This window comes from Hetaerina americana, unplaced genomic scaffold (genome assembly GCF_022747635.1).
Source record: "Hetaerina americana unplaced genomic scaffold, ioHetAmer1.1.p SCAF_4, whole genome shotgun sequence".
NCBI classification, from domain to species: domain Eukaryota; kingdom Metazoa; phylum Arthropoda; class Insecta; order Odonata; family Calopterygidae; genus Hetaerina; species Hetaerina americana.
Window position 1 is genome coordinate 68,183,420 of NW_027286985.1, and position 14,633 is coordinate 68,198,052.

General features: G+C 40.9%; 1 protein-coding gene across 2 annotated transcripts in view; it reads right to left on the reverse strand.

The window, feature by feature from the left end:
- Nucleotides 1–12,174, reverse strand: part of chas (chascon) — a 291,630-nt gene extending 279,456 nt beyond the window's left edge. For both annotated transcript variants that reach the window (XM_071590918.1, XM_071590917.1), the window contains exon 1: nucleotides 11,793–12,174. The gene's annotated coding sequence lies outside the window, so the exon portion shown is untranslated. The remainder of the gene's footprint in view (nucleotides 1–11,792) is intronic.
- Nucleotides 12,175–14,633: the final 2,459 nt, after the last annotated feature.

Here is a 14,633-nt window from a genome sequence, read left to right on the forward strand (position 1 = left end):
CTAATACGTGTTAATCGACAGTAATCGATTTATCACAGCTAGCGAAAGAAAAACTTTACAAAGAATAATTTTCCAAGAGAAGTAGGACGGCGGCGAGAGAATTTTTTAATGCTGGCACTGATTTTTCGGTAAAATTATAATCAGTCCTTATTTTTGCATTTAATTTCAAAACTCTTTTTGGGGGAATTTCAAATTAGTAGGCTGAAAACCGAATCAAATGAATCATATTCATGAATTTCTTCCAAAGCTCACATAAAAACTTCAATTTAGTATGTTGAATGTCTTTTCAATTCATCATCCCTATCCCAAAGCTGCTCACAATCTCTTGTTTGTCCGCTTTCAAAAGTAGTTCCGAGCAGTAGTAACGGTGGGAGGGAGATTTCCCCGTCCCAATGCCTCCTGTATCCGCCCTTGCAATGCAAAGGTTACGGGTTAGCATCGCGCCTGGGGAGCGAGCATTGTCTTGTTTAACGGCGCTTCTAATGCGATGCTTTTGACGATTCGAACTGAATCCAGTCATCAAAAAACCAGAAAAAAATCTCACAGGGCTCCCTTTGTTGCAAGATTCCTTTCAAACTAGAAACTTGAGTCTCTAAACGTGAATTTCACAGATCATAAATATTGTTTTCGTTGTTTCATTCGCTGGCTTCGAAACGAATATCGACAAAAACTACTTGTTGCGATACTCTTGAAAATAAAACCATGGATTATAAATTGTCGCATTATTTTCATCCTAGGAGTGGGGTACGACCTCCATAACAGGAGCGATTGCTAAAGCAAACGGTTGCTTAAAAACGTTGATGTTATAAACCATTCGTAGTGTGGATCTACGATGCTGACAAAAATTTCATTTATTGATAAATCCTGGTTGTAAAAGTGAATCAATCATCTCTCACTCATCTCTTTGACGTATGTATATAGTTAATAGTAGATTAGATCTCTTTGGTTCTATGCAGCTATAAACCACTGAAATGCTTTTAGATTCGACAGAAAAAAGAACTATCGACCCTAAAGTGTATAGAAAGTTGTCATTTTAGTTTTTCCAAGATTAAAATAATACGTTGAGTGTCCTGCAAGGGAAAAGCCTTTTGGTATGTAAGCGAAGAAAAAAACGTTCAACTCGCGTCGTAAAATTTTCATAAAGATAAAATACTCGTATTTTTCACACTCTCGCACTTCAGGTAGCGTAAAGAAGATACTTTTGAGGCCCGGTCTATTTTTGCCACGGCAGACTCCGGACCCCGGAATTATGTCCGCAGAGCATGGAGGACGAACCGTCTGGAAGCGAGGGACAGACATCGTGAGGAAGGGAAACGGGGAAGCGAAATGATCTCTGTAGCGTTCCCCGTTGATAATGACCACCACTTTTCCTCTTCGAAAACCCTACCCTAGCTCAACACTCGGTCCAGAGCGGGAATCGTTCCGTTCTAGGAAACGGTTTTTCGCCGAAGAGGAGACCCATCGCCGAGGAGAGAACTTCCATCCATTCACGCGGATGCACAGAGGGCTCCTTCCTTCCCCCACTCCACACCACACCACCCATGACTCCCCAAGGTCCTCCCTCTTCCTCCTCCTCCCTCAATCGACCCCGTCCGTCCACGACTGGGAGGGAAGGCGGGGCCGCCGCCCGGAATCCTACCGCGGATAGAAGTTCTGGCTTGGGGTGAAGAGAGTCGGTTACTTTAACTAATACTTTCGCAAGTTTATCCTCTTGCGATTCCAAGAACGACTTGCTCACGGAATCCGCGGCACGCACGGATTTCCGCGTAGCGAACGTTCATCACTTCTCGCCCCCTCCTCCATCTCCCTCGGAAGTTAGACATAAAAATATTAATTTCTAGGAAAACGGACTCCAGGTTGGATCGCGTACAAATGGAAAAATGATTTTTCTTTCTGGTCTTCGGAAGAAATAGAAACCCTCTTGATTGATTGATTCTCTGCGAAAGCTATCAGTTCCCGAAAACGATGGCGTGACAAGGACACACTCCAGGACTTTGAGGGGGGGGCGGAGAAAAGGAAGACGTTGCCGAGAGACGGCTGCGTGGACGCCAGACACTAGGAAACTACCGATCATCAAGCGTTGCAAATTTTGTACTTTAGTAGGCCAATTTCACGACCTACCGCAACGAGGAAAGGACGCTGACGACTATTTATCGACCTCCTTTAATTCGCTTGCAAAAGAAGGCAATGCTACCTTCCGATAGTGTAATCCAAATTGCTCTGGTATATTTATAGAGTAGTCATATTTGGTCTGAGAAAAATATGATAATCTTGCGTTTAGCTGATGATTAATCCTACAATTGGTTTTTTCTTAGCTCTCGACGATCAGATTGCCTTTTCATCTCCATGCCCATTAATGGCTGCAATTATTTTTTTAAATTCTTATATCTCATCCTCAATTATATTCCGTAGTTCTCCCAGTACAACTTTTCTTACAGACCCATATTTCTTTTCATTTTCTCTTTTCTGCTGCTGGAATTGGATCGAGCATCGACAAACGAAAACACAGCTCACATGCATAGTATCCACATCGGTAGCATAAAAAATAAGACCACAATATTGACAGTAAAGACCAGACTTTTACCAAGCCAAATTTTTGTTTGAAATATGGGTCAGTGTACGTGTAAATCTAGATGATAAAGCCATATCAGTAATGGTAGTCACATGAATTACTTTAAAGATGCCCAATTTCTTTGAATCAACGGCCATTGCTCATACAGCAACCTCTCCCTTTGCATCGATTTAGGTATAACAATTATTCTAGAGAAAACGTCTTTTATAAAATCGAAACTCATTTCCCTGAAAAATAATTTATATTATTACATAATTAACAAGGTCTCACTTCTAGCTTTGCGGACACGAATTAAGGATTGTGTGTTAACGCAACTAATATTGATGATGTTGGCTACGTGTTTAACTCAAGGCAACACTGACTCTTAGTGTAAAGTTTATGTGTAGATTCGTTCACTGTGCTTGGAGGGGAAAACTGTTTAGAAATCCGTTTTCGCATGAAGATTTTTTCTTCCAGGTTTTGGCTTAAATATCCTCTTGTAATTTATCACTCAATGCCATTACCGTATTATTTGGTCCTTTTTCCAATACATTTGATGTTATGACGTTACTTTTCATTACATGGAATAATCGAATGTATTTAGGTAAAGTTCATCAGCGTAGTAGCCCATTGGTAGAAATATTCGCTGCCGATCGGAAGAACCCAAATTCAGATCCTGGGTTCTGTCTTTGCCCAACCCCATCCAAGTGATGAGATCTAGTCGTTAGAATTTCGTGAGAAACCATATTGGCGGCACGGCGAAAGACAATGCTCCCACTTATTACCTTGAATGTGTGAAATTCCCACGCCTTAAGGTTTAGTTCGGGTGACTTTTACGCCAGCCTATCAAAATTAGCCTTCAGGTTGATTACTGTAGTGATGGTTGAATTTCATCACTTGAAGATATTAATTCAAGTGGAAATGCGACGCACTGCGAATAAGTTGCTGTTAAGTTACACCCGTTTAAACTAACATTCTTGAATTAGTGCAAGTATGCACAGAAAAAACGAGGGTTTCAAGTATGCTCTGTGTTTATCTTAAAATAACAAGAATCTTCAGAGTAATATTAACACAGTTGAAAGCCGTGGTGTCAAACCCTCTGTGATATTTAAATAACCACAGCATATTATCATGGCGAGGAAAGCAACCACCACCTTTATTTTAACAACCCTATCAATCAACAATTACCTAAGCACACATATTATTTGGGATATATATGTATATATATACATATATATATAAACATATATATATATACATATATATAAAAACATATATATATATATATATATATATATATATATATATATATATATACACACATACATATACATCTCCCACATACCTACAAATATACATATTAATCTTTTTCCTGAAAATAAATTTGCAGGAAAAATGAACCTCGTGAAACTACCAAAAGCGGAAACAGCATGAACCCTCTACATGAGGACGATGCCACTGAATGTATCCTAGGCTGGTAAAGACGACAAGGCCCTCTTTTTTGGGTCTGTAAAACTTTATTTTAATTGAAAAATTGATAAAATCAACGGTTTTCAGACCAAATATACAATTATGGATAGTTTGTTAAAACCACAATTATTTGCAGGTAAAGGTAATCAATTGAAAACACACAACCCGGCAGGTAATCATCAGTGACGAATTAATGGTTCAGAATCCATAGAAATATTGTCTTACTGTTTAGCAGGTATATTTCTGACAACAATGATGAGTCAATTATTCCAAATACTTCTCTGCAACTACTTTCAAGATTGCAAATTTATTAATTAATCAATGACCTATTTTCTCTTAAAAGGAAAAATCAACGCAATTAGTTTAACTAGTCTAGATTGAAATATATTAAAATATTTTCGCTTATTGAAATTATAGCCAAATTAGGTCTAGACATCCTAAGTCTTCAAGAATTTCTTACGCTCTGATTCATAACAATAAAAAAATTATAAACACAAAGCCATAATAGTTGGGTCCTCGCAGGTGATTTTAACGCGCGCACGTCATTTTTATGGCCAGGTATGTTCCAATCCTCCAAAGGTACACTCAAGGACAAAGAGATTCTATCAAAGTTTGGTTAGTTGAAGAAGGCCTTCGGGAGCTATTATGTACTGACGTCTTTATTGACGGTAAGCATTGACAGGGTGGCTTTCAGAGAATGTCATTCGTCATTCGGTATCTAATGGTGAAATTTGGGGTTTCGGTTCTCCTCTACGGATTCAATGACGTCAAGCAAAGAGTAGTGTGCTAGCAAAGACTCATGCAGATCAGGCACGGAGTTGATTTGAGATTAACGCCGAGACACTTGGAGTCACCGGAAGATCGATTGTTAGTCCGGCGACGACACCTAAGAAATTCTGTATTTGGGCACTTGAAATGCTTTGTGCTTTAAAAATTGATTCATTATCATACTAGGATGGTGGTAGAGGAAGGAAAGTAAGGTGTTGTACGCTTATAGCTGGATAAGCAGTCATCCCCTGGGCGCTAACGTTTTTGAAGGTTTTTTCTGAGGATATAATCTCTAGTAATTTAATTTACACCGTTGTATAAATTTAAACGACAGATTATAGATAATAACGTACGCCAAATCATCTAAGTTATTCACATGATGGATTACGCCGAAAAGAATCAGTATGTTTCGGAGCACACACGAAGTGCTAAAAATGTTAAAAAGAGTTTATCGAACCGATTTTATTCCGAGCGAAATTTTGTACGAAAACAAGAAGAGACGTATTTAAATACGAGGGTGGTCTGAAAAGTTTCCGACCTCAGAAAATTTCAGAATATATCCGAAAATTTCAGAAAAAATATCTTGTATCTTTGTTATGTCGGAAACTTTTCAGACCACCCTCGTACTCAGGAATTCATAGAGTTCACTCAGACAGCCATCTGTAGTTCGATCAAAACAAACGCATTAATAATTATGACAATAGGAAGAGTTGGCGTCCCACTGCAACTGATATTAACAAGGACAAGATAGCTACCAAAACTAGCCTTTGGAATTGGTTACTAGGGTGGTGGAAGCCTGATTTTTACATGAACATGAGTGCCTAGCGTCACTGAAAATATTCAATACACCACTACGCAAAGAAAGGTATATAAGCTAATTAATTTGATAGGGACGCAGTTAAAGGAATATTTATGCATATTTTCTAAGAATTTCACTGCAACATCAATGCAGGCTGCAATAAGGAAAAACTCTAAAGCGGTTTCCCGTGAAAGCGTCCAAATGAGGAATTAATTTCAGGACCGACAACCGCTCCTACGATAACTTTTACCTTCCTCGTTTCCCTTTTCAACACGCTGCTAATAGGATTAGAATGAACCTGAGCGGGCTCAACTCCGAATATAACCTCCAGCGGCCGCTCGGCGACGTTTCACCCTCAATATATCACGCGGCGACTGGGTTCCATGTAAGGCGCAAGAGATGCCGACGTGATTTGATGGCGCAGGGTCCCTGCACGCTGAATATTCAGTGCCTTTGATTTCCGTTCACGCGTGGCGTTTCCATTTGCCGGGTGGTCGGGTTTCCCACGGGAGTATAGATAAGGCATCGTCCGGGCTTAACGTCACATCTTCCCGAAAAAAAGCCATGGCGCGAAGGCTTTTGTGGTGTGCAGTCCGAAAAGGGGATTTGGTGAAAAAAAAGTAATAAAAGAGAAGTAGAAAAGACCCGAAAGAGGGAGTTAAAATTCCGAACTCGTCCTTAAGGCGGATACCTCTCGCCAAACTTAAATAGGTGTCACAAGATTTACTACTCAGTATTAGTCCTCAAATTCTTGTTTCATTATATTTATTTGTGTAAATGCATAGAGTAAGGAATACATATTCCTTAAAATATGATATAACACACCCTCGCCTGTCGTGATTTCTATTTATTCCTTGCCAAATCCCTCGAAGTCTTTGATAGTGGTTAAGATTTTCGTTTAAGGGCACTGCAAGCTTTTATGTGCTTACAGTGTACACCAATGACACTGATACCCATAATATCTCTTTGTGTTGATGAAGTAATTGACTATATTTAATAGTTTTAGGCAAATTAGAGAAAATTATTTGTCATCTGCGACGCTATAGTAATAATTGCCCGATCTTTTTGAACCATCGACTTAAGCTTCAATATCTTATCCTTGAATATGACACTGTCAGCATTGTAGCCTGAGTTTTGCATATATTTGTGACAAATAAAAAAACAATACCCTTCATTGTTTTACCAATGTAGTTATCAATTATTAGATTTCAAATTTACTGTCGAAGGTTTTTACTTAAAATTTTCCTCGAATAAATTCAGCGCCATTTTTTCTTCTCGTTATTTTGCTAAAATTTGGAACATTTGGCTAAAACATACAAAAAACAAACAGTGGTTACAACGGGGTTGAAAGGAATATCTTCTTCCAATCCTCTACCTAGATCCCTCGGCTTCCGATTTTGAGTTGAACTATGATGCTACAATTATCAAGGAATTAGCTTAACTAGATATAGAATCCTTCGAAGAGAACTCCGAACCAAAACAGCGAAATATGCACGGCACCGTTACTCTAGCGCCCGAAAACATTGTGAGTACGAATTTCGCGCGAGCACCTACTGCTAATGGATACGCGCTAGGACTAATGATTTCCAACTTTCGAATCGACGCTGCGGTCAAACTCTGATAACATCAAGAGTCGCGTGAAAAAGCAAATCATCACCACGGTGTTTGCCCGATCATAAGGCTATAACTCCAAACCGGCGCCGCGGAATAACGCTCACGGCCAGGATTTTCTCCCGGGATCGCTCTCTAGTGTTCCGGGAACGTCGATCAAATCGCGTATCAACATGTGCGCTCCTCCGAGAGTTGAACGTTTCGGAATGCGAGAAAAGGAAAGTATCGCGAGATGAGAACTGAGGGCATGAGTGAATGAATGCTTTCAGCGAAGGAAGAGGAAGGAAGGATTCGGTCAGGAGAATACGGTGCGAGGACCGGATGGCGGGTGGCGGTAGGGTATAAGAGGTAAAACGGTCGGACGTCTCGAGTCCCTGGAGCCGAGAGTGAGACCGTATCATGGCAAGTTAAAAAATAAAGATCAAGGATTGTATGACAAGAGTTTCTCGTTGCATGGACCGGAGACACTTCCCCTCTCCGGAGGCATCCGTCCAACCGCACAGGTGGGTTCTGGTAACCATCCCTTCCGTCAACGCGTGCCCGGAAGGTATTTCATTTTTTTCCTTATCTTTTTATTTCCACCGGACCGAAGGAAAAGACCGGCTACGAAGCACACTCCCACGTTTCGGAAATATCGGTTGATTAGGAGAGGTGAAAGTGAGAGGAGATGGGGAGACGAGAGAGCTTTAGATATATCTCCTAAGTGTATCTCGTGCAAATGTTTGTTGTTATCGGTTATGTTTTCTGTTTGAGAGACGCCTCCCCACGTCGGTATTATAACGCCCCAGAGAATGAAAAACCACGATGCGTGAATAATGAGTAAGTGCTTCCCCAACGAGCATCTGTTTTGAAGGACGCTCTTTGGTTGTTACATCAGCCAATCAAATGATTCAAGGACTTGATGGTCCAACCGGGAAACTTTCACCGATGTATAAATATGCCGCCACTTTAGACAGACGCACAGGACACTGTTTCCTCTTTCTATGTTAATGCAAATGTTTATGTTTCCATAAATGTGTCATCGTTCTATTACATGTTAAACGAACTCATACAAGAATTAAACTGAAGGAAACTGTAACATGAAAAAAACCTCATTTCACAAATACAAAGGATGAACAACTGCTGCCTCTTTATTTCAATTTTTTATCCATTCAGGAGGTAATACATTATAACGCATGCTAAAAAATAAGGAGAAACGTTTCCCTCGCAATCTTTTCTTCGATTTACATGAATTCAATCAACGCAGAGTTCTCAGAAATTTAATTTGGAAAAGTTAATCATGGTTATTAAAGTGTTATTTTTTCACAAATGTCAAAGAAACTAGCTGTAATACATATCCGTTCACCAGGTGTTTTAAAAGAACGTGGACGTCACTTTTACGTTACTGAGTTGAAAAAGTCCTTCAGTCAGGTATTTCCCAGTATTTCAAAAGATAATTTGCATTCACATGCCGCGAGAAAAAAAAATCCGATCATGTCCTTTGTTCAAGGCAACAGGTTCCCTTAATGTGGGTCACATCCCTACCCTTAACTTCCCGTGTTTTATGAAGAAAACTTTGTAGTTCAGCATTCAAAGTGATTAGGTTAGCTATAAAAAATTAGTATTGTTCGGTTGAAAATTACTTTTCTCTATGCATCATCACTTGGAATATGTCATTAATAACACATTAATTAACACCGCAGACTTCAGTGTCACTCAATATCCAATATCGTTTCTTCCTCAGTCTTCCATTACGATAGTACCAAAATCAAGCTTTTATATAAAATACATTCATAGGACATAGTAGCGTGAAGATGAATTTCTGAACTCATAATTACGAAAAATAGGCCCGCGAGCAATATGAAGCCTATCCGTCACTGGATGGAGGTCAAGGGAGCGATCTCGCTTACATATATTTTGCGGAGCACTTTCGTTCATGGGCACAGGAGGTTTCCACTAAATTTCCTTCCACTAGGCTCCCGAAGCACGTTCCACAAGTCTCAAAGGTTGCGCCAAAGAGCGATTCCTAAAACTCTTCAGCAATGAGGGGCTCTTTAGAGAAATCGAAAGTGTTTCCTATCTGCCACGAGGAAACGCTCGAAAAAAACATGATTTCACAACAGGCTGTCCGAGCGTGGTGACAGAAGAGTCAATAAAGATCCACATCGTGGCGCAACGGACCACTATTTCACACAATCAGTCAGACACCACTACATCTAGAGAGACTTCAACGACCGAGAGAGTAAACAATGCTCAAAAACTCAAAAACTTTGACTATCTCTCCCTCTCTCTCTCTTGGGAATTCAAACTCGACCTCCTCATTGAAACGTCAATTACGCGGAACGGATAACGAACTTGATGCACGATTCGAAGGTCACGCGTTCGAGTACCGCCTGGGATGTTTATCCGTGATGTCAGAGTCTTTCCTGAATGAAATTTACGTTGGAATATCCATCCAATATTGTAGTACGCATTTCTCAATGAAAGCAACCACTGGTACATTTAATTGACAGCGGAAAACTCACTGCATCATTGGAAAAGCGCTAAAAGACACCGTCCCTACGAAATGCGTCTAATTAGCATGAAGCATTACGGTCTGGATATCTTTTCTAATAATGCAATCTGAAAGAGTGGACAGGAATCTCTTCAAAGTTTATACATGAAAATCTGACAAAATGCATGAAAATCTATGCCAGGGGTGGACTCTGACAGCAATAGTTACTTTTTTGCTTGAACAAGGCCAGAAAAATGGTGTAATCGGGACCATAATCAGTTATATTACCTGAACATCAATACTCGTACCTATGCAGCTCAGAATCAATTGATGAATATGATAGGCAAAAAGGTAAGTATGCTCCTTTATACTGCGTAGTACCAACTCACTAGTCGGTATGTAACTCTCACATCTTAGCGCTTTTTGTGGATACCTGCCGATACAGATTAAATGGATCCGTGATCGAGCAAACGTTGAATCGCATTACTCAAGCTCGTCACGCGGTCGGGAACTTGGTCGGTTGTGAGAAAGCAGAAGGCATAAGGAGTAGTTGACACGCATTCCATCAAAGGGTTGAGTCAAGTGGAAGTAGGGGATGTTGGCATGAAGTGGAAAGCGAAAGACGCAATTCACAATATCACATTTTATGCGACCATTGGCAATGGGTCGTCGTGATCACTGATTGTCGATTATTCGTCGGGGAAAGGCACTAACCCCGTAGAAGAAAAGGACGCTTGACGCCTAAGGATGTATGAAAAAAATAAGGCGTGTTCACCAAAAAATGAAGGTCCGCAATAGACGCTGGAGCCAGAAGCTTCTTTATGTCACGCCTAAATAAAGGTGGTGACATAACACGTTGATGTCATCTGCTTTGACGAAGTTTTGTAATTTATCAAATTATTCCATAAAGAGGGATGGCAAGACATCAACGGAGAAAGGTAAACAAACGCCATTAAAATGCATGAGCCGTAGTTTTACGGGCTGATGTTAAGCCTGAGTTCAACCAATTAAGGTAATTGGACGAATTTTAAGCCTTGGAGGAAGTAGTACATATAAAAGGCTGGGATTGCTGACTTGTCATTTTATCGTTAAATGTGAATATTTTCATTTCTTTCTGGCACATTTACATATTCATCTAACCCTAAACTAAATGGAGTCAACTGGATGCCCCGTCATAACCCGAATGAAGATGGAAAATAAGAGCGCAATGACACACGTATTAGCGTATCAACATCATTATTCCATATTGAATGGTGCACATTGTACCTCTGGCTGATTACATACGATTTGAGTATCCAGCATTTTCACTATATAAATAATGCCATGCATTTAAGTTGAAATGTTTCGTAGTCACGTCGGCATGATACGGATATTATTTTATTGATAACCACAAGAGTTTAACAAATTATTTCAAATGCTATGGATTACAATTATTTAAAATCAAACGTAAAAAAATTGAAAGTTCTGAAATAAACATGAAATACACGCCTGTATAGCAAGAGATTTTTTCCAAAAACTCTGCCTGTGTTCTTCCAACGTCAAATGAATAGCATTTCATGCACTTATAACCTACTATTTTCGAAAGCTTTAATCCATTTCACTCAATAAAATTTTCTAACTAAAATTTTCTACATCCTACTCGTATTTTCCTTGAATTCGATAACTTTCGGCAAATGCATCTTTGTAGCAAATATCGACAAACACATCACCGATGGGTAAACTTTATGAGTTTTTTCATGGGTAAGCAAACAATTGAAGAATTTCTTTGTCTTTAGTAGTAGGGACTATTCATTCACAATTAAAGGAGATATTTTCAAATAATTTCTCTAGGAAGTCATGAGACGTTAAACCGATTGAAATTTTCCAAAAACTCCTTTTTGAATTTCGGCCCCTCAATCAATGTATTAGGAAACATGATGTTTTCGAGGAAAACAGTGCTAGCTTCATGACTGATCTACATGGTTACGAGTGGGATGAATGATACTATTCTGAATAAACCCTTTACCCCTTATTATTTCAGCGAATAACAGAACGAAGAGCAAAACACGAACAAGGACAGCACGTCACATTCGTGTGTGGCAGTAAATATTTTCCTGATATAATTAATTCATGCTGCTAACCTTCAGACGTCTGTCACTTCCCACGAAAGCACCCCTCGCCTCCGATGTCTCCAAATAGAGGTGTTCTTCTATCCCCGCGCACAAAAAAAACTTGTCCTCCCGAAGCGAAGCAGTGGCACAGCAAAATAGAAAAACAAAATCTTCACGGAATCCTTCCTCGTGTTATTCCCTCCTTAGGACTTTTGAGGCTTTGGTACTGCTCCTGGAGCTCACGTCCTTCCCTCCGAAACAAAATCACAAGTGAAATACCACCGGCGGACCAGCGAAAGAGGTGAGAGAGAGAGCACGGACAGAGGGAGAGACACACACTGGCAAAACAAAAGAAGTCCCTTAACGAGTTCCTTCCTCGAGGAACACGGCAATGCGAATGACGCAGTCTTCCTCGAGAGCTTTACCGGCGGCACGCCTCTCATCTCCCCCACCCGGTCTTTCCCGCCTTCTCTCCTACCTCCTCCCTCCACACTCCTCCTCCGCCGCTCTCCCTTCGCCCCCTCCCTCACCCTCTCGCCGCTTCACCCACTCCTCTCACCTACCGCCTCGGCACGCACCGGCGTGGCCACCCCACTGCTCCCCTGCGTTCCCCACGACCCCTTACCCTCCTCTACCCGCTGCTCTCACCACCCACCCCCCGGCCGACCACTCGACTTCTCTGCATCGACACACCACGGCACGCACACAAACGCTCGCGTTGTTGGAGACCCCATCCCGCACGTTCTCCCCCCTCTGTCGCACACCCACTCCCCTCAACACGCACGCGTTTTCGCGGAGGAGGGAAGAGGGAAGGTCGAAGTGTCCCTCCATCGGACCCTCACCCCCCCTTTCCCCACGAACCCTCCTTCCATCGTCTACTCCGCTGCTGCTTTAAGGGCCTCCGGTTTGTTGAGAGAGAAGGAGAGAGAGGGGGCATGGAGGGAAGGGGAGGGAAGGAGGGAGAGGTGTGAGGTAAGAGTTGTGGTGGGAAGGAGTGGGGAGAGGGAGGAGTTGGGGCGGTGGAGGGTGCGGAGAGATGCCGAGGAGGAAGCTGCGGGCGCACGCGGAACAATTAGCGAGGGTGTGGGGCGGGGGAATGGTTGAGAGGGGTTGAAGAGAGGGGATTGGGGAGGAAGAGAGGCACGGGAGATAAACATTGGGACACGAAAACGAAGCATTAAAGTGTGCTATGCCGAAGGAAGGGGAACGGACGAGGCACGGAGAGGGTTGCAAGGTGAGAATCAAGCGGTCAGACGAACGAACTATGCCGAAGGAAGGTAAGCGGACGAGGTAAGTTATATGGCAGGAATCAAGCTGCTCTGATGATTTCGCAGCTCAGTTTGTGTTACAAAGCTTGGCGCGGTGGATAAACCCGTCGGAGATTTAAAACTTCGTGTTACCGCTCGACCTAATCGATCTCTTATGATTCACTTGCATCAGCGTTGTGGACATATCACTTGCATAAAACATTACTGTCGGTTGTTTGTTCAAGTGAGAAATCCGGAAAACTGTTAAACATTGCTGTAGATTTCTAAAACAACTCTGAGCTTGCCAACTTCGTTTGGCAATAACTATTCCAGTTAATCGGGCATAATGGAGTTCTCTTTTCCGGAATGACGATCGTTGGCAGTGACATTAGAGATCTTCTGAAAGCATTCCATGTCCAAACATGCTACAAAATAGTGAAAATAAATTTGAGAGACGGCTGAGGCCGATACTTTGTAGAAATCCATTTGTAAAGCACGAAGAAATAATCAAAGATTTTGCGTTTACACCGGAAAGGATGTATTTATGTCTAACAGTTTCGCTACACTACGGACTGCCACTGGTCGACTATTTTCACAAAAATAAATTATTTTCTCTATTATTACCGTTATATTAAATTAATTTAGTAGGAATTCTCTATCCTCCAACTGTCTGACGGTTGCAACATACCCACCCACTTTAATGTGCACCGAAAACTATACGATAGCAATTACCTTTTTTTCCATTTTCTACTGACATGGCACAGCTAAGGATAATTGGACGTGAATAAATAACCGGGAATTTAACTTTAAGACAGGAATAGAGTAGATGCGTAGGAGGAACGGAAGTAGATTGGGTGTTCCTAGTCAAAGCAGTAGCCAAATTCGGAAGATTCCGTTCCTAATTCATTTGGGACAAAAACGGTCCCGCCCTCTCTTTCTGTTTCCTGGGGCACACCTCACAAACACTTGAAGAAATCCAGATGTAAATAAAGAGCATTGGTCGAATGATATTGTGGGATAGCGTGTGGGAAGTAGAAAAAGTTTCTGAACATTTTTCTAGGCTAAAATGCATCGGCAGAATAATTCAAAATCCGACCAGTGTAGCGGAGCTTTCGCCACTGTACATGCACAGCACGCTGTTCTTAGGGAATGACTTCGTGATAGTCCTGAATCAACCGTGTCCATATTCTCTCTCCAAATTCATGCAAATTAGCAATTATTAGTCGAGAATATTAAAAAAATAGGTTTTAATTTTTGGCCTTTTTTAAATGTTATTACTTTTAGTTTTAGATCAGTCGGTATTGGGCAAAGGTAACTTCTTAAGTTATGTATTAAAAGATTAAAATAAAGTTCAAATCAGAAATTAGCGTCTCAAATATATCTGATAAAAAAACAGAGTAATGGTTTTTTGTTTATTCCCAGAATTCAGCGCACTCAAATATTTAACATATCACATTCAAGTTTCCATCTTGAGTACTACTCATTGTCAGTTTTATACGAAAACGAGATAAAGACTGGATAGTTTTGAACCCGGTAATTATTCGTCCAAAATTATTACAACCAAAGTAAATGCATTGATTATATCCAAATAATTAGATATTACGTAACTGTCAGACTTTTCAAC